Source organism: Pogona vitticeps, chromosome 4 (genome assembly GCF_051106095.1).
Source record: "Pogona vitticeps strain Pit_001003342236 chromosome 4, PviZW2.1, whole genome shotgun sequence".
NCBI lineage: Eukaryota > Metazoa > Chordata > Lepidosauria > Squamata > Agamidae > Pogona > Pogona vitticeps.
In genome coordinates, this window is record NC_135786.1 from 52,023,636 (window position 1) to 52,046,569 (window position 22,934).

Here is a 22,934-nt window from a genome sequence, read left to right on the forward strand (position 1 = left end):
CTGGACTGGAAGAAACCCAAGCCGGAATTAAGATTGCCGGAAGAAATATCAACAACCTCCGATATGCAGATGATACCACTCTGATGGCAGAAAGTGAGGAGGAATTAAAGAACCTTGTAATGAGAGTGAAAGAGGAGAGTGCAAAAAACGGTCTGAAACTCAACATCAAAAAAACTAAGATCATGGCCACTGGTCCCATCACCTCCTGGGAAATAGAAGGGGAAGATATGGAGGCAGTGTCAAATTTTATCTTCCTGGGCTCCATGATCACTGCAGATGGAGACAGCAGCCCTGAAATTAAAAGGCGCCTTCTTCTTGGGAGGAAAGCGATGACAAATCTGGACAGCATCTTGAAAAGCAGAGACATCACCTTGCCAACAAAAGTCCGAATAGTCAAAGCTATGGTTTTTCCTGTCGTGATGTATGGAAGTGAGAGCTGGACCATAAAGAAAGCAGACCACCGAAGAATTGATGCCTTTGAATTGTGGTGCTGGAGGAGGCTCTTGAGAATCCCTTGGACTGCAAGGAGAACAAACCTATCAGTTCTAAAGGAAATCAACCCTGAGTGCTCACTGGAAGGACAGATCCTGAAGCTGAAGCTCCAGTACTTTGGCCATCTAATGAGAAGAAAAGACTCCCTGGAAAAGACCCTGATGTTGGGAAAGTGTGATGGCAAGAGGAGAAGGGGACGACCGAGGATGAGATGGCTGGACAGTGTCTGCGAAGCAACCAACATGAACCTGACACAACTCCGGGAGGCAGTAGAAGACAGGAGGGCCTGGCGTGCTCTGGTCCATGGGGTCACGAAGAGTCGGACACGACTAAACGACTAAACACACACACACACACACACCCCAAAAATAAGCCCCAGTTAAGTGAAACCCCATCCTCCACCATTGTGCATCAACCAGAAGAAGATGACATGACTGTATTTGAATAAATGTAGATGGTTGTACTTGGGGAAAAAAACATCCCCTGAAAATAAGCCCTAATGTGTTTTTTGGAGCAAAAATTAATATAAGATCCTGTCTTATTTTGGGGGAAACACGGTAAGAGTAGGACTGCAGACTAAAAGAGTGAACTGCCTCAGCTTGTATTTCTCTCTGATGTCCCCTCGTTGTATAGCGAACTCCTCCTCTCTTTCCACAAAGAGCACCTCTTGCAAATGGCAAGGCTGCATGTAGAAGATCATACCTTCAGTAAGCATTTCACTGGGGATCCACACTCACCACTTTTCGGTCAAATGTGCAGTTGTCCTAATAGAGCCTTACTTTGGAGCCACAGGTGCTTCCTGTTTCTAGCAGAACCTAGCTGCACAGTGGTGTTTGGCTAGTCTTCATTACAAATACATAACTACTCTCGTAATCTGCGCTCACTGTAAGGTTTAAAACAACAACAGATGATTGACTTAAATGACAACATACAGTAAATATTTCATTGAATAAATATTTCAGATGTCTTAAAACAAATAGAGACAAAAATGTATATTGGATTTGGAACCTGATACACGTCAGTAGAGAAGTTGAAAAACAAATGTTGGCTTGAGGTTCAGGGGTTGGGCGAATTCTAGTACGAGTGTTTGTTTATTTATTTAAAATATTTCTACCCTACCTTTCTCGACAAGAGGAACCAGCACGTTCTTTTTGTTCTTGTTCTTGTTTTTAAAAACTGGTGAAGTACCATTAGTTTGTGTTGTGTTCCCTTCTGTAAAATTTAGCAGATCACACATTGATGGAGCCACCAGGGCATGTTATTACACAGGATTCTGATCCTTTCAGCTCAACAGCTAAGACAGACTTATGTGTCATTGTCCCAGCATCCAAATCTGAGGGTGAATCAGAGAGTGTGACTTTTTCTTCAGATGGCAAAGCTGAGGTGTATATACTATGTGGAATGTGGTTGTGAGGGTGTCCTGTATAACTATTGAGTAGTGGCTCAGACATCATTAATGAGAGTGAATTACATAACATAAGACCCCCGTGCTAGAGCTAGTTTATTGGCTGTTTTTGAATATTTTAAACATGCAAATATACAGGATGTGTGCTCACTTTCTGTATCACCCCAGTATTTGTAGCTTTGCAAAAAGGAGAAATGAGACATTTGTGCTCATTTACTTCTTGAATCTTTCTAACTTGTTAAAACTTTCTTTCTTTGAAGGATATGTGCCTTTTTTTCACCAGCTCTTGGGTTCATCCCATTAGATTTTTTTTTGTTATCTTGCCTGTGTGGGAACTGCTTGCCCTTATTCCATTACTTGAAGACAGAATAACAGGAGTATACAGTAATGGAAGGGACTGTCTGGTGCATCTGTTGAGGAACACTTGGATCAGAATTCATCTATTTTTATTTATTTATTGGACTTACAGCCCATGTTTCTCACCAAAAATGGGGTTAAATGTAGTTTACAGTGGGGTCTCTACTTAAGAACGTCTCTACTTAAGAACAATCCAACTTAAGAACAGCTCAATTTGCTAAATTTTGCTTCTACTTGAGAACAGAAATCCAAGATAAGAACAGGGAAAAAAAACCTTTCCTGCTCTTTTTTTAACCTTAGGTCTTCTTAGGTTAAAAAAAATTCTCCCCCTAGTGGTAGAGTACGTATTAACGCACCTCTACATAACAAAAAAACAGCCAGAACGGGTTAATTGGTTTTCAGTCCATTCCTATGGGAAATTTTGCTTCAACTTAAGAACGTTTCAACTTAAGAACACCATTCCAAAACGGATTAAGTTCTTAAGTAGAGGTTCCACTGTAGTTTCTATGGACGGAAAAGAGCAGATACGGATTAAATGGTTTTCAATGCATTCCTATAGGAAATGCAGATTCAACATAAGAACTTTTCAACTTGAGAACCACCTTCCAATATGGATTAAGTTCTTAAGTAGAGACCCCACTGTATATTAACACAGCTTTAAAAAAGGAACTAAAGCATGAAATAAGTCCAGTATTTTAAAACAGAGTAAGTTTACAGGAAAAATAGTTAAAGAGACAACTCTCGAACACATTACGTATCAGGGAAAATATATTACCTTGCTGGTAAGAAGGCCTTTCCTCAGTAACTTGGTTGGTTGCCAACAACCTGGCTGAATATAATAGTATTTGTCTGGTGCTGGAAAGACAACAGGGATGAAGCCAGTTTAGCCTCCATGGCAGAAAGTTCTAGAGCTCAGACTTAGCCATCAATAAGTGAAAATTCTTATGTGGCCCCAGCACATATGTCTCTAACTGTGGTGAGGTTAAGAGAAGACTGGGAAAGCTCATATGGGAGAATATGGTCATTAAAAAGGATAAAGCATTGGTGTGGAATGCTTTGGTATTCAGAAAACCTAATACAGTAGTACCTCGGTTTACGAATTTAATGTGTTCTCTGGAACGTTTGTATTGCGAAAAATTCACAAACTGGAACACAATTTCCTTTAGGAATGCCTGCACGGGGGTGGCACTATAAACCCCGCAGGTGCAATGCATCCTGGGGAAACTTGCTTCATATTGCAAAAATAATAATAATAATAATTGTAAACCGAGGCATTATTTTCAATGGATTTTCATTCGTAAATGGAAAATTACATTAACCAAAGTGTTTGTAAACCAAGGTACAACTGTATTAACTGTTCTATATAATTAAGAGGAAGGAAGTTGGTGGGTTACCTGAAGGTCTATAGGAGCTCTTAGCATTGAGTTGTACGCTTTATTAAAACTGTAGCCTGCAACCTAAGATCCTGCTTTTTTTTTAAGCCAAAAGTAAGTATGTGTAGTTCAACCTGGAACAGGACCAGTAATTGTGGCAGGGGTAGTTTTAAATATTTCCCCCAATTTGATTTTTTTTATTTCACCTGACCAGCATATGTTTGTTTCCAGTTAACAAAATTCCTTTGGTACCAGAGGAGATGTATCAGTGACAATGTGTCATTGGCTTCTCATGTTTCAGTCCCAGTGGCTTGCTTCTTTCCCCATAGTAGCTGAATGTCCTGCTGTTGCAAAAGGGCAGGCCCTGAGCACTTCTGCTTTTTTTAAAGGCTCCAGAACATAGAGAGTGCAATGGGGCTGACTGGTGCTTTCCTGAGCATGAGTCATACTGGATTTTCGTGGCTTGTTGTTGTTTAGTCGTTAAGTCGTGTCCGACTCTTCGTGACCCCATGGACCAGAGCACGCCAGGCCCTCCTGTCTTCCACTGCCTCCCGGAGTTGGGTTAAATTCATGTTGGTCACTTCGATGACACTGTCCAACCATCTCATCCTCGGTCGTCCCCTTCTTTCTCCTCTTGCCTTCACACTTTCCCAACATCAAGGTCTTTTCCAGGGAGTCTTCTCTTCTCATGAGATGGCCAAAGGATTGGAGCCTCAGCTTCAGAATCTGTCCTTCCAGTGAGCACTCAGGGTTGGCTACCAGAGATAAGTCTTGAATGTATTTTCGATTTGGGTTGGAAGATTTGTGGGGAACTTTTCAGCTACCAGAGTTAACACTTTCACAGTCAGACAGCTCTAGGACTCCGTAGTTGTAGGGCAGGAGAAGGCAATGCAGAAAGGTGACCGGGGTTTCCATGGGGGTGGGGGAAGAACTCTTGGAGTTACATAGAGAGAGTAAGCAGGATATATTCATAGAAAATAGCTGTCTGTGGAGTTTACATTGCGTTTACCTGTTTTTTTAAAAAAGCCATTCCATACTGCACATCTGCTTCCCAAATTAATGTTATCCAGATTATAGTAATCCATATGCCTGAGTCACTATTGGAAGGCAAGCTTTTGTTTTAAAAAAATCCAGGCAAGTTCAGGCAAGTGAGCCATGTCATAGGGTGAAAAAGCTACTTGGCCACATATGGGGGCCATGTAAGTCCTTGACAGTGAAACTCCTCCATGGAATGTTGCAAAAACAAAACAAAACAAAAGTCCCGCTTGTCTATCACAGTTTCAGCCTACACAGCACGTCACTGCCAGCTGCCTCAGTGTCAGAGGAAGGAGGGGGCGATGGAATTTGGTTGTGCCATCTAGATGGCATGGGGAAGGTCGAGATACTGTCGATGAATTGTAAAGGCTTTAGGGAGCTTACTCTGACAGGAACTCAGGAGAGCTTGCAGTATTAGGAAGACCTCTTTTAAAACAGTAATGGAAGTAAGCCTCATGGCTGCGTTTTCCTTGTAGTAGTGTGAGAGAGCCATTGGAAGATATGCTTGCTACCTCCTTGTTCAGTTTCCAGATACTGTAGAAGGTTTTGTTCTACCTACTCACTGGGCTTTCCAGAAGGCTTGGGATTCCAGTGTGCAGTGTAGAAGTGCAGGAATGCCGGGTTTTCTTGCACAAAAAAGGTTAATTAATTAATTGTTATACCACCCTATTAGTGTGAGGCACTATTCTGGGCGGTTAACAAATGATAAAACGGAACAGAAATGACAGTAAATCAAACAATGACAATAATAAAAAAAGAACAAATCATATCAACTGAAACACCATAAAGCCAAGACAATACACACATTACCCATAAATAGGGCGGGCAGGGCAAAATAATTCTGCAAACTGGATTTGGAAGTTGGGGAGGTGATCCTTAGACGTCACCATGTAAGGGGACTATCTCAAACTTTATGTGCATCATGTAAAGATGCAATAACAGTTTTCTTACTTTAGGTAGCAGAAATAGTTTCTTTTAGAGAAACTGGGATAAGGAGAAAAAAAGACTTTAAACGAGAAAAGATCAAATTTCCTCCCACTTGAGCAGCCAAGCGACTTGAAAACAGTTTTTATATTTCAATTTCTGTAGATTCCACCTAGCCTGCAATATTGTCTGAAATGTTTTAGTAGAGCTCCTTGCTTCAGAATTCATCCAAAAGCTTCAGGAATTTTCTTTGTTTTTGTTTTGTTTTGTGTTTTTTGGACACTCACAGTAGTTGTTGTAATTTTGTTGTATTTCAGTTTGGCAGGTTCTGATTTCCCCAAATCCTTCACTTTTTTCTCTTGTGGTTCGAGTAGGCCATGATTTCCCAAATAATACCTACTTTTTCAAAGGATTGTTCTGTAAACATGACAGCAGAACAAATTAGGGCAGACTCTTAATGGCTGTTGACTCTGGAATGACCTGTTGACCCAACATGGAAGGGATTTCCCCTTTTAGTGCATCTGTTTCCCCTTTACTCATTTCAGTTACCTGTAAAAGCATGAAGGGCAGATCCTTATGTTGTGTGTCTGAACTGCATCTAGCTTAAAAGAGCCCCCAACATGTACCACTGGATGTATAATAAAATGGTTATACTGCACATAGGCTTAGAGTGCTGATATGCCTGAAAGCTCTTGTTGAAATAGTTCTGTTTCATTCAGTTATTTTAAAGTTCATGCAGCAACATGCAGTCTACTATTATTTGCCTTTCCTCCTTTCATCTCTAGAAGTCATTCTTATTATCAGGTCCTCTTTGTACATGGCCTGTTTTTTTAAAACCACAACTTTATTTTAGGTATGCATTTCAGACCTGTTTAGAAAAATGTAAAATTGGAGTTTGAAATTGGAGCATTATCAATGTTCAAACCTGATGTCAACAAACAGTCACAGGTGTGTTAGTGGGTGCTCTATTACATCAGTTACCCTCAACTGACCGCTTGGTGTTTCCCCTCCTCCAAACATTATTTCCTGTTATTAAAATTATGATTGCCAAATGAAGCCATGTATCAGATAAGTATTACGTCACTTTGAAAATAAATAAATAAATAAATAAATAAATAAGTAAATAAGTAAATAAATAAATAAATAAATAGATAGATAGATAGATCGATAGATCGATAGATCGATAGATAGATAGATAGATAGATAGATAGATAGATAGATAGATAGATAGATAGATAGATAGATAAAGGGAAGGAGGGGTCCAGGTGGAAATTGCTCACCTTAGCAAAGATGGCTCTTTCACAGTTTTCTTCCTCCACAGTCTTCTGCAGCACAATAATTGATTGTATTGGTGTCGGTGTCTACAGAGGTTTCATCCACAGAAACCAACCAGGACCCAGTTTACCTCTTTTTGACAACCCTGTCTTTGCTTATGTCCCCAGAATTGGGATTTGTTTCCCCTCTCTAGACTTTAGAGAATGGAGAAACAAATCTGAAGATCAGGGCACCTTCCATAGTCAAAAATTATTTTTAGCATGGTTTGCTTTATTATATCTTTTCATTCCAGGCACAAATTTCCAGAAGCCATAAAATTTTACATGTCATGCAAATCACTGAAAGTGGCTGGTTTTTATTTGTTTATTTTGTTTGTTTTATTGCATTTTTATAATGTCTTTCTTCCAGTAAAGAGACCCAAGGAAAGTCACAAATTGTTAATGACAGCTATACTGAAAACACAATAAATGAGTGCATTTGAAACAATTAAACATATAATTGTTAAAAAATTAGTTAAAACGTGATAAAACACTGTAAAAACACATTATACAAACATATGGTAATAATGTGCAGCACTCAGAAGCAAAGCTCCTTATACAATTAGTTGTTAAAAGCTAGTCTAAAAAAGATGGTCTTCACCTGTCACTGAAAGGACAACAGGGAGGGGATCAACCTACCCTCCAGAGGGAAGATATTCCACAGCCGAGGAACAGCAACAGAGAAGGAAGTATCTGTGAAGGCAGTGGGATGAGAGAGAAGGGTTTCCTGTGAATATATTAGAGTCGAGAAGTCTCATATAGAGTGATTAGGGTCCTTCAGATTGCTAGGACACAAGCTGAATGGGGTTTTATAATCAGCACTTTAGATTGGATCTGGAAATGGACCAGAAGCCAGGAGCGCCATTATAATAGGGGAGTTGCTATAAACAAGTGAAAATTTCAACCTGTCTTCAAAGGTAGGCCCATATGTAGTCCATTACAGGAATCTAAGTGGGATGTAACTAAGGCATGTGCCACCATAGCTAAATCAGAACATCTCCAGGACCAGTTACAGTCCTACACCACGTTTAACTGCACAAATGCCTTTCCGGCCATCACCAAGACCTGATCATCTAATCTCAGGAATGATTCTAGGAGTTCACCCAAGCTTTGAACATGAATTGCCATGGGGAGTTTTACCCCATCCAGCACAGGTTGAATCCTGATTCTTTGATCTGCCTTTCAGCTGACCTGGAGCACTTCTGTCTTGACTGGATTATATTTTAATCTGTTTGTTCTCATCTCGCTTTGGGAATTTTTATAACAGTGGCCTAAATAGTAGTTCATAGAGGCATGAAATGTTTGAAAGATTTTATCCTAAGTGTTTCTTAAAAATTATCTCCCACAGAAGAAAGACTGTGGGAATTGTGCTGGTTTAACAAACAGTAGAATTTCATAAAAGCACAACTTCTGTATTTTGATATGTAATATCAGCTCAAAAAGGAAAGGGGTGAAAGATGACTGCTCATCAAACTAGTTTTATTTCCTTATCTTAAAAATGAAATTAAGGTTCAAAATTAACTTGCAGTTTCAGTTTCTCGTATCAGCCTGTCTTGAAAAATCAATATTTGCTCTTTGGGTCAATAGGCAAATTCAAACAGCCCATGCATTCTGATTAATTTTACCTTTATCAATATTTTGTTATAAATGCCAATCCCAAGTAACTAATTCAGAGTAATATTATTAATATTTAATTGAATTGAGGTGCTTAATCTGATTAGTAAATATGCTCATTATATGGTGAGAAAGAAGTAAAAAAGTCTACTTGTTAAATTAATTGCATTGTTCAGTTCAGCTAATTTATTGATACCAAAGCCTTAGGCTATGGCAGAAATCCAAATAGAACTGCATGCATCACATACAGTAAAGAATCCACATAAAATCATTTGCATACTATGTCAGAATCAAAGTCTTCTGTTATGCATGCATTTTTTAAAGTTAAAAATGATTGAGTAATGGATTCAGTATTGCTTCTTGCCCCATCCAGCGCACACTTTAACACCCCACTACAGGAGTTACAAGATTCAACCCTTTTTTCATCAGCAGCAATTGAACCTGTCACATCGTCTTTCTACGCTTTAGAAAAATATGGGAAGTATTGGTCGAATGTGAATATCCAAAGATGAAATTTTGATAGACAGATAGATAAAACCTTTATTGGCATAAGTAGAAATTGGACATAGTCACAGTGGTTTGTTAGGTAACTACATACATAGGCATTAAGAGGGCAGAAAAGTGTTAGACATCCTTAAAGGGACAACAGTTCATCTCCTAACAGCAGTATCAAGGAAGTCTGTGACTCTTTCTACACTGTCAGTCATCTCGACCATCAGCAGATAGAGAATTTTATCCAGATCTGACCTCCCTTCCAGCTTTAATAAAATTGAGTCTATCAACCTTGATTGGCTGATTGAGTGAAGCAGGCAGTGCAAAAACATATGAACAAGGGTTTCGAACACTTCCTGTTCACATGGGCAGTGGCTTTCAGAATAGGGAACTGCATTCAGTCTGTCTTATAATATAGCAGTAGGCATGACATTACATCTGGCCAAAGAAAAGCCGAACGTTTTTGGGGGCATTTGAGCAAGGAAAGGTAGGCAGCAGGTTTACCCATTTTAGGAGAAATATGGAAAAACAATGGTGGAAAAAATGGTGGAAAAAAAACAATGGTGAAAAAAATTCCAAAAAATGAAATTTTGAGAAAACTATAGTTAAATGATATAGCACCATCACACACAACAGACTAAGTGGCAAAGAGGCACTGATTCTGTGGCATAGTTTTGAATGTTTGCTTAAATCCCTTTAGTTGTGCAGCAGAAGTGCACTGCTAAAGATTCACAGAACTGAATAGCTTCAAGTTCCCCAGAATAATCCATCCCTTTTCTCATTAACTTGCGTTTCCACTTCCAGTAATTCACTCTGAGACATTAGTAGCAGAAAGAATAAAAGTCATTTTCTTTATTTACAGTTGTGAACAGATCAGCATCAAACTAACAGACAACAGACCGCTTCAACAGACTTTAGAGAGGGGGAAAGCACTGAACAGAGAGACAAGCTCCCTTTGAATTCAGAGGCAGGGAAGAAACAGTTGGTTAGTGCTGAACAGATTGACAGTCACTCTGGCCCAGAAAGGTCCATTTGAGACAAACCTACTAAAGGCGGCATGCAAGGTTGCAAAAACTCCTGCAAAATTAAGTGCTACCTTAAATAAGTCACATAAAGTGTAGCCTGGTTGGTTTTTTAAAAAACTTCACAGCAAGGATATGTGGCCCTCCATTTGGGCTGACATGTCTAGATAGGGGAGTATTCTAAATCTGCTTCATCTTGGCAGGGGTGCCTGGAAAATAGAGGGGGGTTGATAGGTAATTTTGTTGGGGTGGGGTTAGAGTGCTGTGTTAATTTAGGAGCAAAAAATAAATGAGAAGAAGAATTTTGAACTCGCCACCTGTGTTCAGTGGTTTTGGGGCATCCTGCAGACTCAGAAGTAAACAAACTGAGTGTGTGATTAGATGGGAAAGTAGCTCCTATTTTGGACCACTTATAGCACAGTCTGGTATGAGCAATTCATGGCAATCACATGGTGTACGTGAGATTGTAAATCAGCCCAAGGCTGATCTGTGCACAAGATCTCTCTGGTCCAGCAGCAGGGATGTTCTCTTTTGGGGGGCAGGGGGTGGGCCGGAGTGATTCCTCCATGGACAGAAGAATGGCTTTAAGGGAGATCACTCCTGGCAAAGTGATCCTTTCCAGTGCAATCAGACACAATCCTTTGTTGTTGCCTGTTTGTGCCCTGAGTTTCATCTGCCTATGGTGCCTTTAATACAGCATTATCATTCAGCCCTAAATCTAGGATTGGAATTACTGTGGAATACCACCAGCTAGTGATGAGAGGAGTGGACAAGCTTGAGTTCCATAGATTTGTTTCTTTTTGTACTTTTAGAGTGTGATCAGATAATGACATAAAGATCTATGATATAAAGATCACAGTGGATCCACTGGAAAGGGTCACTTACGGGGTGCAGTCTTAAAGATCTTAAAAGGGATCTCTAAAAGTGATCTTGCCCAGTCGCACCAGCCCACTCCAAAAAAAGAGCAGTCCTGTTGTTGGACTAAATGAGTCTGGACAGGGTGTGGAGGAGAGTCAGCTAGTTCCTTTGAGTATATCATCTGATTGCCAGCAAATAGAATGAACAAGATTGTGCTGTCAGGGCTCCAAAATGTGATCTAAATAATAGTCTTGATTGCACTCTTAGAACTTTAGGTGTAGTGTCCTAAGGATGCTGTTTTGTGAAAATCAAAGCTTTCCTCCTATTATCAGCAAAGTGGTGATTGTGCAGTCAAAGGTCAGCCCCAATCTACCATGGGTTTGTTTGATTTTTAGGGGCCAGCAAAGCTACGCCACTTTGGGGAAAATGAGATCCAACAATCAAGTTCATTTTATTGGGTGAGAGAATTTTCCAGCTTCCTAAATCAACATTCCCCCCTCCTCAACCATTAGTCTTTCCTCCCATGACGAAGGCTGAATTGCTTAACTGTTTGTTTCAGGAAGACATTTGACACAGGATGGGTGAAACAACTTTTGGCACTATGGGTGCTGAAAGGAAGCCCATCCCTGTTGTTCCCTACAGCTGATGCTGGTTTTCCTGTGCAACTGAGGATGGGTGATTAAATATTGTCACTAATGAACAGTAGGCTTATAGAGGGGAAATGCTGTTGTAGTTTGTAACTGCAAGAATGGGGTTTGCTTGGAACAACAATGAAACAACACTGAACATTCTCCTTTTTTCTTCTCTCTGCTATGAATTATTCTCATGAGCAAGGTTGAAAATTGAGTCTTCCTGTTGCCCTCTTATTTGGAATTTAAAATGTTTTTCACACATGCTCTGATTTTTCGCCTTATTAACTGACATTTTTGTATTTGTAAGCACCCCTAATGATTGATGCAGAATGTTCAAATGGCCTTGTTGAATTAGAACAAGCTCTGTCTAGTTCAGGTTTCTGAAGAGATTCCAACCTGATGCCTTTGGAATCTGATTTTGATTTGACAATCACTTTAGAAACCATATTTTCCATGTATTCAATAATTAGGAAATTACACTTCTAAAAACCAAAGGAACCCCGCCCCCCATATCAGTCCTTGGTTCTCTTCCTGTCCATAGATGGAACATTATTATTTTTTAAAAAGTAATTTGTTATTTATTGCTTTAAATACTGTATATAATTTTGAAAATCCCATAGCTGTTACCTTTTAACATTTTACAAGTGGGAGGATGGGTCCTTTTTATTTTGTGCTCTTAAAAACAGAATTTAAGAAGTATAAACAAGCTCAGATTCTTCTTAAAGGATCCCTCCCTAAAGACTCTTTAGGAATATAATAATACTCATATGTCTTCAAATCAATTCTGACTTATGCCATCCCTTTTTGGGGTTTTCCAGATAGCGAATATCCAGAAGTGGGGGTGACCTGGGACTGTGCAGCTTGCCGAAGGCCACACTTGCCAAAAGCCACACAGGCTGGCTCTACTCATAGGAGGCACAGTAGAGAATCGAACTCCCAACCTCTGGCTATGCAGCCAGATACTGAAACCACTGGAGTTGTTTAGGAATACAGACATTAATAAATGTTATTACATTAACAAAAGCAATGATAGTCATGAGAGCTGGTGGAAATCCATATTGAGACGATACTTTCGTAGACCAACCCCAAAAAGATGCAAAAAAGTATGAAAGCTTTTGAGATTAAGGTATATTTGTTAGGTAGAATATTTAAAGAATAAGTGCATGGCGGAAGAGCAAAAGGAATGACACAAGTCCTTTTAGTCTGCATTTTGCCCAAAAATGTAATGGAAGAGGCAGGAAGGATGCAGGGAGTCAAATGGGACTGAACTCATCGAGTGATCCATCACTCTTGGATTTCATTGGGGTAACCCAGAGAGTCACTGGGAGCTGGGAATTTAGAAACATCTGTTTCCCCATCTTACAGTAGAAATAAGTAATTAGATTACTTTTTAAAAAGTAACAAAGGGGTGATTTTATTGCTTTAATAGCAATGTGTTGTAGGGGAATTGTACTTACAACAGATTACAGTACTTCTAGAGCTTGGACATTAGGTTTGAAAATTAAATTATTAAATAATTAAATATGGCAGGTTACTTCATTAATGTAAATGTTCATTGGTGAAATCCGTAATTTTGTTGAATTATTATTGATTAATCCATTAACTAAATTGTTCATTTTGGCTTAAACACAGAGTTACAGAGTAGCATATGGGTTGTTTCTATTATCCCTTAATGGCACATTTGTTATGGGCTCCTTCAAATATGCTCAGGTTGGTGATCTAAAATTGCTTTTCCCTTTCTAGCATTTCTTTCCCAATGGACTACAAATCCTATAATCCAGATGTTGACTGAATGGCGGGTTCAGCACATCTCAAAGTTGTTAGGTTGTGCTGTCTGTTTTAAAGTAAGAGTGTGTGTGTGTGTGTGTGTGTGTGTGTGTTGGTCAGCCCCACAGTGTATCATTTGCATTGATTTATAAGGAGGAGCTTATTTAAAAACTAAGCAAAGGGCATCATTTCATATACTAGTAGACTGATGGGAAACATCTGCATTTAATACCTTATAAATATAATGTCACACGTTGGGTTATTGAGGTAACAAATGAGAAGCATACAATGAAAATCTTTTTAACATAACATTTTAAGTTGATGAACTAAACTGATGAACTAAGTAGCAATGACATAATCATGAAGAAAGATTCTAGTAGTTAGTTACATTGATGGAACTACCTAATCACAAAATTAAGAGTTAATTATATTCTAAATGGATCTGTACCCTGACATTGTGTAGAAGTAGTGTCTTCTTCTCATACACCTTGATGGCTTTTCTGTAATTCTAAAAATTGGGTTTGCTCAGTGCAAAGACCTAAAATTTCGTTTGCATCATCTGAAAAAGTGGACTTATTGGAAATGAAAGGTCAACGCCTATCGGATTTATATAAGGCTAAGCTCAGGTGAACTCAGTGAGACTTTCTGTTGAGTAAATGTGTATTACTGTGCACTGCTTTTATAGAGGGGTTTTTAAATGAAAGAATAGGAATTTACATTGTATTGAGTCCCTTTTCTCCAAAATCATACATAACACTATGTAGACAGAAAGCACTGTATGTAAAATTATTAATTAAGGGAAGTGTTTTGTTCTTTAGTGTACTTTTTCTGCCATTTTTTCTACCACTTTAGCTTTTCAGTCCTGACTGCTGCTTGACTTTTTCCAGTACTAGACTGTCAACTCTCCTCGTCCCCTTTCAGTTAGATACCAGCAGACTTAGCATGTCAACTAACCTTTAAGAAGGAAGGGGAAACTACCCAGCTTATGGCTCCCTTAAGGAGAAGTGATGATTAATTATGATTAACAGGGGAAAACTTCCATAACACTAAAAACATTCATTTAGGTTAGAGTGTTAAATTACTCTCATTATGGCTGCATTAAGGGGGGTGTTAAGAAATTAAATTATATGGAATTAAAATTAACAAATTATGTCCAAGCTCTGGTTATCCTTGGCTCTATTCTTCTCCCTGTGAAAGGACTTTAATGTGAAGTTCTATCCCCTTAGAAGAACTTTGGTGTAAATATTTGGAGTGAATTTGGAGAGGAGCACACTTAATAGCAAGGTTCTCAAGTTTTTTTTACCCATGACCCGAACACATCTGTAGAACTCACAAGTTGTCCCTGAAGGACTGAATGTACCAAGAGCCAGAGTTCTTGCTACATTGCTTTTTATCAACACACAGTGAATTGCTATTTGTAAGTGTATAGCCGTGAGAAGAAAGCATTAAGGGCAAGATACAAAGAAGCCTGACTGATTACACAAATTCTGAGGTCCCTTTTTGGTAGTCAAGTCACAGATGCCCTTTTCACTTGTTTATTATTGGGAACTATGTTTATTATTGGGAATGGACAGCTGCAGCCCCTGTACACAAGAGAGGGTAGTACAACTGTGGATATAATTACATGTTGGTAGCCCTTTCAGTTGGGAACTGCACATTTATAAATATTATTCTGCTTAGGACTACATGTTGTACCTCTTAAAGCAAAATGACAAGGTAGAATTCCAGGGAAACTGATTCTCCTAAATGATTTATTAATATTCTTTAAAATATATTTTATGTATATCATGGCATATCTAGTGATATGAAAGCCACTGTGGATGTTCTTTGAAGACATCTAATGCCTTCAGTTTTCTGGATGCAAACTGAAAATAATTTGCAATTTAAAACTTAAGAAGGCTTAAAGGATGGTAGAAATATACTGTGACATATTTCATGTTAACAACTGGCTTAACCCCTTTATTCTGGATGATGATGAGGATGTGTATGGATGCTTAATTCTTGTTTATCAAGTGGGTTTTTTTTTCTGGTTTAGCATTACTCCTACATTTCATCTCTGAAACTGACCAAAACTCCCCACTTTCTATGTGGAAAACAGTGTACAACCTTGGATTGTCTTGTATTAGATGTGAATTTGTATGCATGTACAGGGCAGCTATCATCTCTTGTAATGCGTCAGTGTAATTACTGTATATAGGTGCATCAAAATACACAAAATACATGTGCATGTAATTGTGCCTGATCATTTATTATTTATGCATACTACTTCATTTATATAAGTAACGTTTATAGGTATTGTGTTATTCTTGAAGCTGAATAAGCAGCCCTGTTTGTATTTTCCCAGGGCCATGAAGGTCAAGTGGAAAGCCAGAACTGGAACAGGAGCAAAATAAATTGTTTTCTCCCCTCCATTGTATGTGGCAATTGCCTTCTGTTTGATGATTGGAGGTAGCTTTGAAGCTTGGTTGATCATTCATTCCTCCACCACCAACCCCTGGGCTTTTGAAAACTGGAGTCTGGGAAGAAGAGACAGAAAACACTGAATCTTGTTCTTAATTATCCACAAACAGAGGAAGATTCTGAAAACTATAGCCTCCTTGAATCTGATTATTGGGAGAAAGGCAGGCTATTAAAAAATGATCATAAATGAATAAATTGCTATATTGATATAGAGGTTGGACTCGAGGGTGCACACATGGCCATTTTATTTGAAGATGGCATCTCTTATTTCTCAGCCCTAAAGTGTGATTGGGTTCAATGGGACCTTGAAGTGAGTAACTGGTTCAGAACTGGTTTGGCAAATGTAGTATACAGTATTTATCCAGCTTCTCTAATGTTCAGTGAGACTTAATCCCAGATAAGGGTTAGGGTTGCAATGTATGCAATGCTACATAGCATTGCAGCCTAAGTAGTAAAAATAGATGCTTTTGCCACCTGTGCATCATAGTTTTGATGGAATACTATGTGCTTTGTTAAGTACTAGATAATCCTTTTGCTGAGGATGCTGCTGGACAATTTGCTGAGACTGCCGTTAACACAGAGACTTTTGTATCCGAACTACTACAGAATGTGTTGATTTTCACCCACAGGGTGATTTAATCCAGTTGTCTCTATTAAGCTTGGTGCAATTTCCTAAGTGTTGTAGTCCCAGAAAGTAACGTTCACTTAACACTGAAAATCATTGTTGTTTTAAAAATCTATCTAGATTCCAGAGATATAGTACCTTAAATTTGCCAATATGAAGTTCTGAAAGATAGCTTGCTGATTTGTTACCAGTCTTCCTCTGCAGAGTACAGTTTCATGAATGCTTGGGATGTATTTTAGTTCATGTTATCAATTGTTGGTGATGGAGCAAGAGCCAGTGCCCCACATAAATTGAGTGTATGCTAGGGTGGCAATGTGTTCTACTTCTTAAAATTTGAAGTCATCCCCTATTTAAAGGACTGTCCATTTCAGCAGTAGCTTAAAAATAAATGCCTGTTGCACAGAGAGCAATGGTAATTCAGTCCAGTCTTGCCATGGATAGGGAAATGTACCTCAATTTAAATTATATAACTCATTCAGCAAATTAGCATTGGTGCATAGAAACCAGCTTAGGCAATTTGCGTCATTATTAGTCCTTTTTTTCTTGGCCACATGCGCATAGCCACTCTAGTGTATTCTTTTGATAGGTCTGTCAACTTCTTTTCTTCCTTCCAAGTCACTTTGTGTGAGCTATTTGAGGAAGTAAGGTATAAGTTTAATAAACTAATACTTCTCCCAGATGAGTGCAGCCAGTGGTGGAGGCTCATCTATTACTGAAGGAATGACAAAATCACCAATGAGAGCAATTTGCATGATAGCCAGGCTGTCCTATAATTGTCAGGCTTCCTCTCTGTACACAATCAGTGTCTGTAGAGAAAACTGACACATGTATCTTTTTCTCACTCCCTGATGGAGTGTGAGGTGAAGATGTGGCTACCTGAGGCTGGGCCCAATTAAGCAAAATAAGGTAAGCACCTGGTATGGCAGATGCTGGGAAACAGGAGGTTAAACAGTGAGGTTTTGGAGGACAGATCTATGGGTGCTGTGCAAGCTATCCTGCCCCCTCTACGCTAGTTTGCTGTCTCAGATGTCATGGAGGACACTGTCCCATTAGCAATGTTGAAGCAAGATTCAGCTGTCACCAGTTAATGTATGCATGTGGTATGGGACCGAGTATAATTTTATCCTTTACCTCCGGCAGCAAAATATTTGGGACTGAGGCCTAATGATGCTGTTTTGTGTCTAGTGTAAATTCTCTCTATGTTTTACATATTACACTTGGAATACTTTCTGGAATACTTGGATGAGATCAGGAGCGTAAGCCAACAGGGAGACAGCCCAGATGAATACAATGGGAAGGAGCCCCATAGGTGATTTTGAGTCATATGTTCAAATCAGGGCTGTAGGTGCTGCTCTTCTCCCCTACTCCATTTTTCTGAATAAACAATTTAAATACCAGAATGGGGCTCAGCTTCCAAAACAATGCTACAAGAGTAATTGTGTTCTATACAGTGCCTTTTTCCCCACTTTCTCAATTCCTGACTGTTATTTACTCCTCTGTGGTAGGTATCATTTTTATCTCAATTTGTCCTTGAAGCATAGTATTTTGAAGAGGGAAAGTGGTTGTCATTACCTCTCTTATGTTCCTACTATACCCATGCCTTTCACATTTTTTAAAAAAAATGCCCAGTCTTTAACTTTTAATTCAGGGGGAGGTTGTTATTTTTTTAAATTGGGGATTATGTTTTTTTTTTTTCAGTTTTAAACACAAAAAGAAAAACATCATCGTGACACAAAAAAAGAGAGTTCCTTATTCCTTTAGCAAGATATTAAAATGCTAAAGTGCAAGTGTAATAAGGAGACTATTTGTCAGTTATTCTGCTATTGTGATTAACAAGAAATCTGAGAGTCAGAATCTGTGAAGAGGAAGCCACTTATTAAAGGTGCAGTAGCCTAGAAATGCTTTGACAACATTTTGCCCACCCATGCCGAACAGGCCAACAAGGCAATTTTTCAACAAATAAAACACTAAATAATATCAGAAAAGTAGAACAATAATTGTGTCTCTAGCTAAACTTATCTGGTCACCTAGGGCTAGATTCCAAGGTATTTGGGTTATAACTTGTCCAGGGTGAACCTCTGCTAGAAGAATGATGAGGAACAAGAAAGAAAAAGGTGCTAATCAGTGGGATTTGAGGAAATGAGGCTAAAGCACAATCTGTTCAGAGTTTAACTTGGGGAAGAAATTGGTAGTTCCAGTGCCAAGGCATTGATGTGTAATCTGCCCTGGCAAATTTTGTTTCTGATGATCCTATAGTGGAAGCATTGAGGCAAAGCTTGACTTTAGACTTGATTTCAGTGACTCCATGATTCACACATATAATAATAATGAAGATGGTTCCTCAGCACATGTACATTAAGTTTTTAGAATTTGCCATGCCATGTTTAATGTGTAATAAGATACTATGAAGGGTACTGCATTTCATTTACAAAGGGTATGACTTCAGGCTACAGCCCTGATGCCATTTTATGTGACATTGGTCTGGACAGGTCTAAAGGTAGCCAGGGTACTTGGGGAACCGCTGGAAACATGTTCTAGGACAGAAGGAGGCATTTTACAAATGTAATAACAATACCTTATTTTCACATTCATGTGGCATTACTTCACTTTGAGGGTGGAGGGATTTTTGTCTCTGTGCCTTGGTGTTTCCAGTAATACACATTCTCTTATATGAGCTGGCTCACATTTTAAGAGCTCCTTCTCTGAATTCCAACACTGCCAGAAGCACATCTTGTAGGGATGTGAGAAGACCCTTCTTCTTGGACACTCCTAGATCTGGGAACTACGTACCTAGCAAAAGATGCTAGGCTACCCTTTTTCCAGTGATCTTCTGCTGATAGGCAAATATCTTTTTTATTCACACAGCCCTTTGGCATGCAATCCAGTTTGCTACTGATGAGGTTTAACTGGTTTGGTTTTGACTATGTCTCCTTTTTTAATTAGGTTTTTTTTTCAATGAGTTTGTCTTTACGTTGCACTTGAATAAAAAAATTGTTTTGTCTGTACTTTATTACTAGCTTTCTTGAACTCTTCATTTGTGGTATAGATGAATTATTATTTACTTAGCATATATATGCCTGTGTTTTTAGTGGTTCTGAAGGATGAGGAGGAAGAAGCAGCTTGATAAGCTGGATATTAGTCTTGTCTGTGCATCTTTTTGAAGTGTGGACAGATTGGAATGTTTGTAGGGAATGTATTAAAGTGAACTTGAGTGCCCTGGGCAAGTTGACAATGGTAGCACAAGAGTTCATATTGACTCGTTTTAAAATTGTGACTGCTAAGTGAAAGTGAAGCTGAATTTGGAGGCATTTACACACAGATTTCTGGCAGCTGGCCTAATGGTCCAACTTAGCTGGCAATCATAACTGAATGGTATGCTCTATAATCATCTTCAGTGTGCTGGAGTTCCATGGTGAATGCACTAGCAGTTTTGAGTATGTGAGGCAGTGGGCATGGTTTAGCAAAAGACAGGAAAATTCTAAACCCTGCACCATTTCTTTAAAAAGTCTTTGTTTCACCCTTTTGGACTCATGTTACTAACAGTGATATGGTTTTAGAGAAATGCCATTCATAATATATTTTGTAAATGTGTTTGTTACTACTTATGCTATAAGCTCCTGAAATAGTGTGTGTGATTTTGTGTGTTAATTTGGAAGGGACAAAAATGCTTAAAAGAAATCCATGCCATTGTTAAGCAATTTTTTTCCTCTTGGCTGAAATCCTGTTGCACAGTTATGCAAACAGTGTAATTTTTGGATGCAAATTGCCATATGTAAAGAAATCTCTGTAAACATTATCTGTTGCAACCCAGCATTCAACTTATAAGGTCCATGGAGATTTCCTAATTTATGGTAATTAACCTCTTAATGCTGAGCTGTTTGCATAATTGTGCAACAGGATTTCAGTCATTATACCTTAAGAGAACCTGCAAACTCTAAGCTCTAACATGAAACCTTCCCCTTTTCTTTCTGTAACATCATGCTTGGGAAAGAGATATGTTATCTTGACAGTTTGCGTAGAAAGTTTGCACAAAAAAGAATTTTGTGTCTCTTTTTTTAGTCTAGTAAACAGATCAAAACAACATGGATTGTGGAATTTGTTCTATGGCCAATAGGGCTTCCCTTGCATTTTCTAGATAAGGAGCAGTCACACATTTTGAAGGACTTTGTAGAAGTTTTGATGTAGCAACCATGATACCGGTACTGGAAATAAAGAATAAAATAAAATAATGTTAGCATGTGCAACACTACACTTCAGTAGTTAATAGTGCTGGGCTTTCAAATAAAGTTTTGTTTTATGCGGAAGGGGCTTATCTTTCAGGATCTGCCACCACCTACCCAGAGCGGTAATGTTTTCACTGTACCAAATATCTGAGCTGCTTCTGACTCTGGTATGTCAAGCATGGAAGGGGAAACATTTGGCCTCTGACCCAAGTGCTTGTTAACAACACAGCAGCCTACGTCGCTGCGTGGGCTAAAACAGTCCAGTGATTCAGTCACTCACTAGGCTTATCATACAACTCCCTGCCTTCATTTACAACATTTCTTTAATCTAGAAAGACTTTGAAACTGTTGTCATGACTGTTAGTGGGCCTCTTCTGCTTTTTAAAGGGTGTTTTCTTAATGACATAAAAAATAAAGGCTTGGGACATCATCTTTATGGGTCATCTTCTCTACTCATCATCGTATTTTCACTGAAGAGGTCAAAGCAGTAAAGGCAAAATTTCACAGCTTGCATTTGAGCTTAAGATGCTTTAAGATCATGTTTGTCTCAATTTTTCTTTCTGTGTGGGTTTGCCTGGTCAATGATCCACAATAGCAGATACGGTGGCTCCTTACTTACAGAAAAGAGGATATGAGAAAAAGCTCACTAAGTATTCTAGGACATACTCTGGCCTTTCTTTGCCTCTTCACCACATTTTTGTGTGGACACCTCTTAGAAATAAGACTTTTGGGTTTTGAGGACTCCCACGCCTAGAACTGTCCCAGAACCCTCAGGCAGAATTCTAGGAGTGGGAACCTCAAAACAAGAAGGCTTTAAAGGAGCCCTTCCTACCTCCATGCCCTTCCTGGGCTACTTCTGCTTTGAACAAGGAAACTGCTCCAGTGCAGTGGGGGAGTCTGTGACTTACAAAGGTTCATGAGAGGGCTAATTTTCAATGCCTATTAGACTGTATAGAAGGCACCTCCATTAGAACTGTCCCTCCCACGGACCTCTTGAGAGTCCCAGATAGCCTTGGGATTTCCACAGTAGTTCTGTTGTTGAGAATGTAGTTCTATATTGTATGAGTCATGTTTTGAAAATGTCCTAGTCCTGTGTCACTAGTATCCTGCACATGGAAGGCTACTGTATCACAGAAAGGCCCTTTTCTAGGATCAAAGTAGATGATGTCATCTAGCATGTTATTAGAAGCAAGAATTCCTTAAATGCTGGAAGATGTCTGATTATCATAACATGAACTTTTGTCATCTCCTGTAGCTTGCAAATTAGCTTGCTTTGTGTTGTGATTGGTCATTGGGAGTAAACGAGGACGTCATTTGCAAGTCTGATTCTACAGAAATGCATTGTTGGAACACAAAGATGCTTTTAACTTCTAAGTGTGTGCTGCTGTATTACCTAGAATGACAAACTATCCTTTATGGTACATAGACTAGCACATAGGGAGAGATGTTGCCACCAGCCTGTTGTTGGTGGCTGCTATTTCCGGTCTGTTGATTACTAAACAGTCATGTGAAAAAGAAAGTACACTCCCTTTGAATTCTATAATGTTACATATCACAACATAAAAAATCATCTGGTCCTTAGCAGGTCTGAAAATTACTGTATTTTTCGCTCCATAAGACGCACCTGACCTTAAAACACACCTAATTTTTAGTGGAGGAAAACAGGAAAAAATATTCTGAACCAAATACTGTAGTGTAATAAAATATTTAATAAACTATAACAGAATAACATTTGAATCATGTAAAGTGAACAGCAGTCAACAGTGGCATTAAGAACCATTACCACTGTCATTAACAAATGGAGAGACTTAAAGGTTTGTGTACTCTAGTTTATGTACCATAAATTTGTGTACCATAAATATAAGTCAAGTACATATAGACCATTATCAGCCAGTGATAACACCTATACCACACTACCTATATTTTACATTTCCTTTCATCCACGTCCTCCCCATGCTTATAGAAATGTCTCGATGATAGATGAGATTGTTGTGCAACTCTGCCCAGCTACAGCTCAAGCCTATACTGTATTAAGTTAGAAATGGTTTGTCTGATTTGACACTGCATTGAGAGGTCCCTTTTAGTTGCGTGGAGGATAAATAGTGGACTTAAACTATTTAACAGCTGGTTTTCCTTATTTACTTTAGGTTATGCAAAAGAACAGCAACACAAAGCTTAACCTGATCCCATTCACCAGCAGTAGAACATGCTCAGCATAAGGGTGAGGCTCATCCATTGCACTTTGGGTGTGCTGATCCCTGTGATTTCCCCAAACTTGGAAAAATCAACTGCATAATTTGTGGTAGTGAGGGACTGCATTTGTGGTTTCCCCTGGTCTTTCT

At 38.9% G+C, this 22,934-nt stretch overlaps 1 protein-coding gene and 1 pseudogene across 1 annotated transcript in view; both read left to right on the forward strand.

The window, feature by feature from the left end:
- The window catches only part of TFEB (transcription factor EB), a 100,436-nt gene that overhangs the window by 23,714 nt on the left and 53,788 nt on the right, over positions 1–22,934 (forward strand). The window lies entirely within an intron of this gene.
- On the forward strand, positions 22,779–22,926 carry LOC140707140 (U1 spliceosomal RNA; annotated as a pseudogene).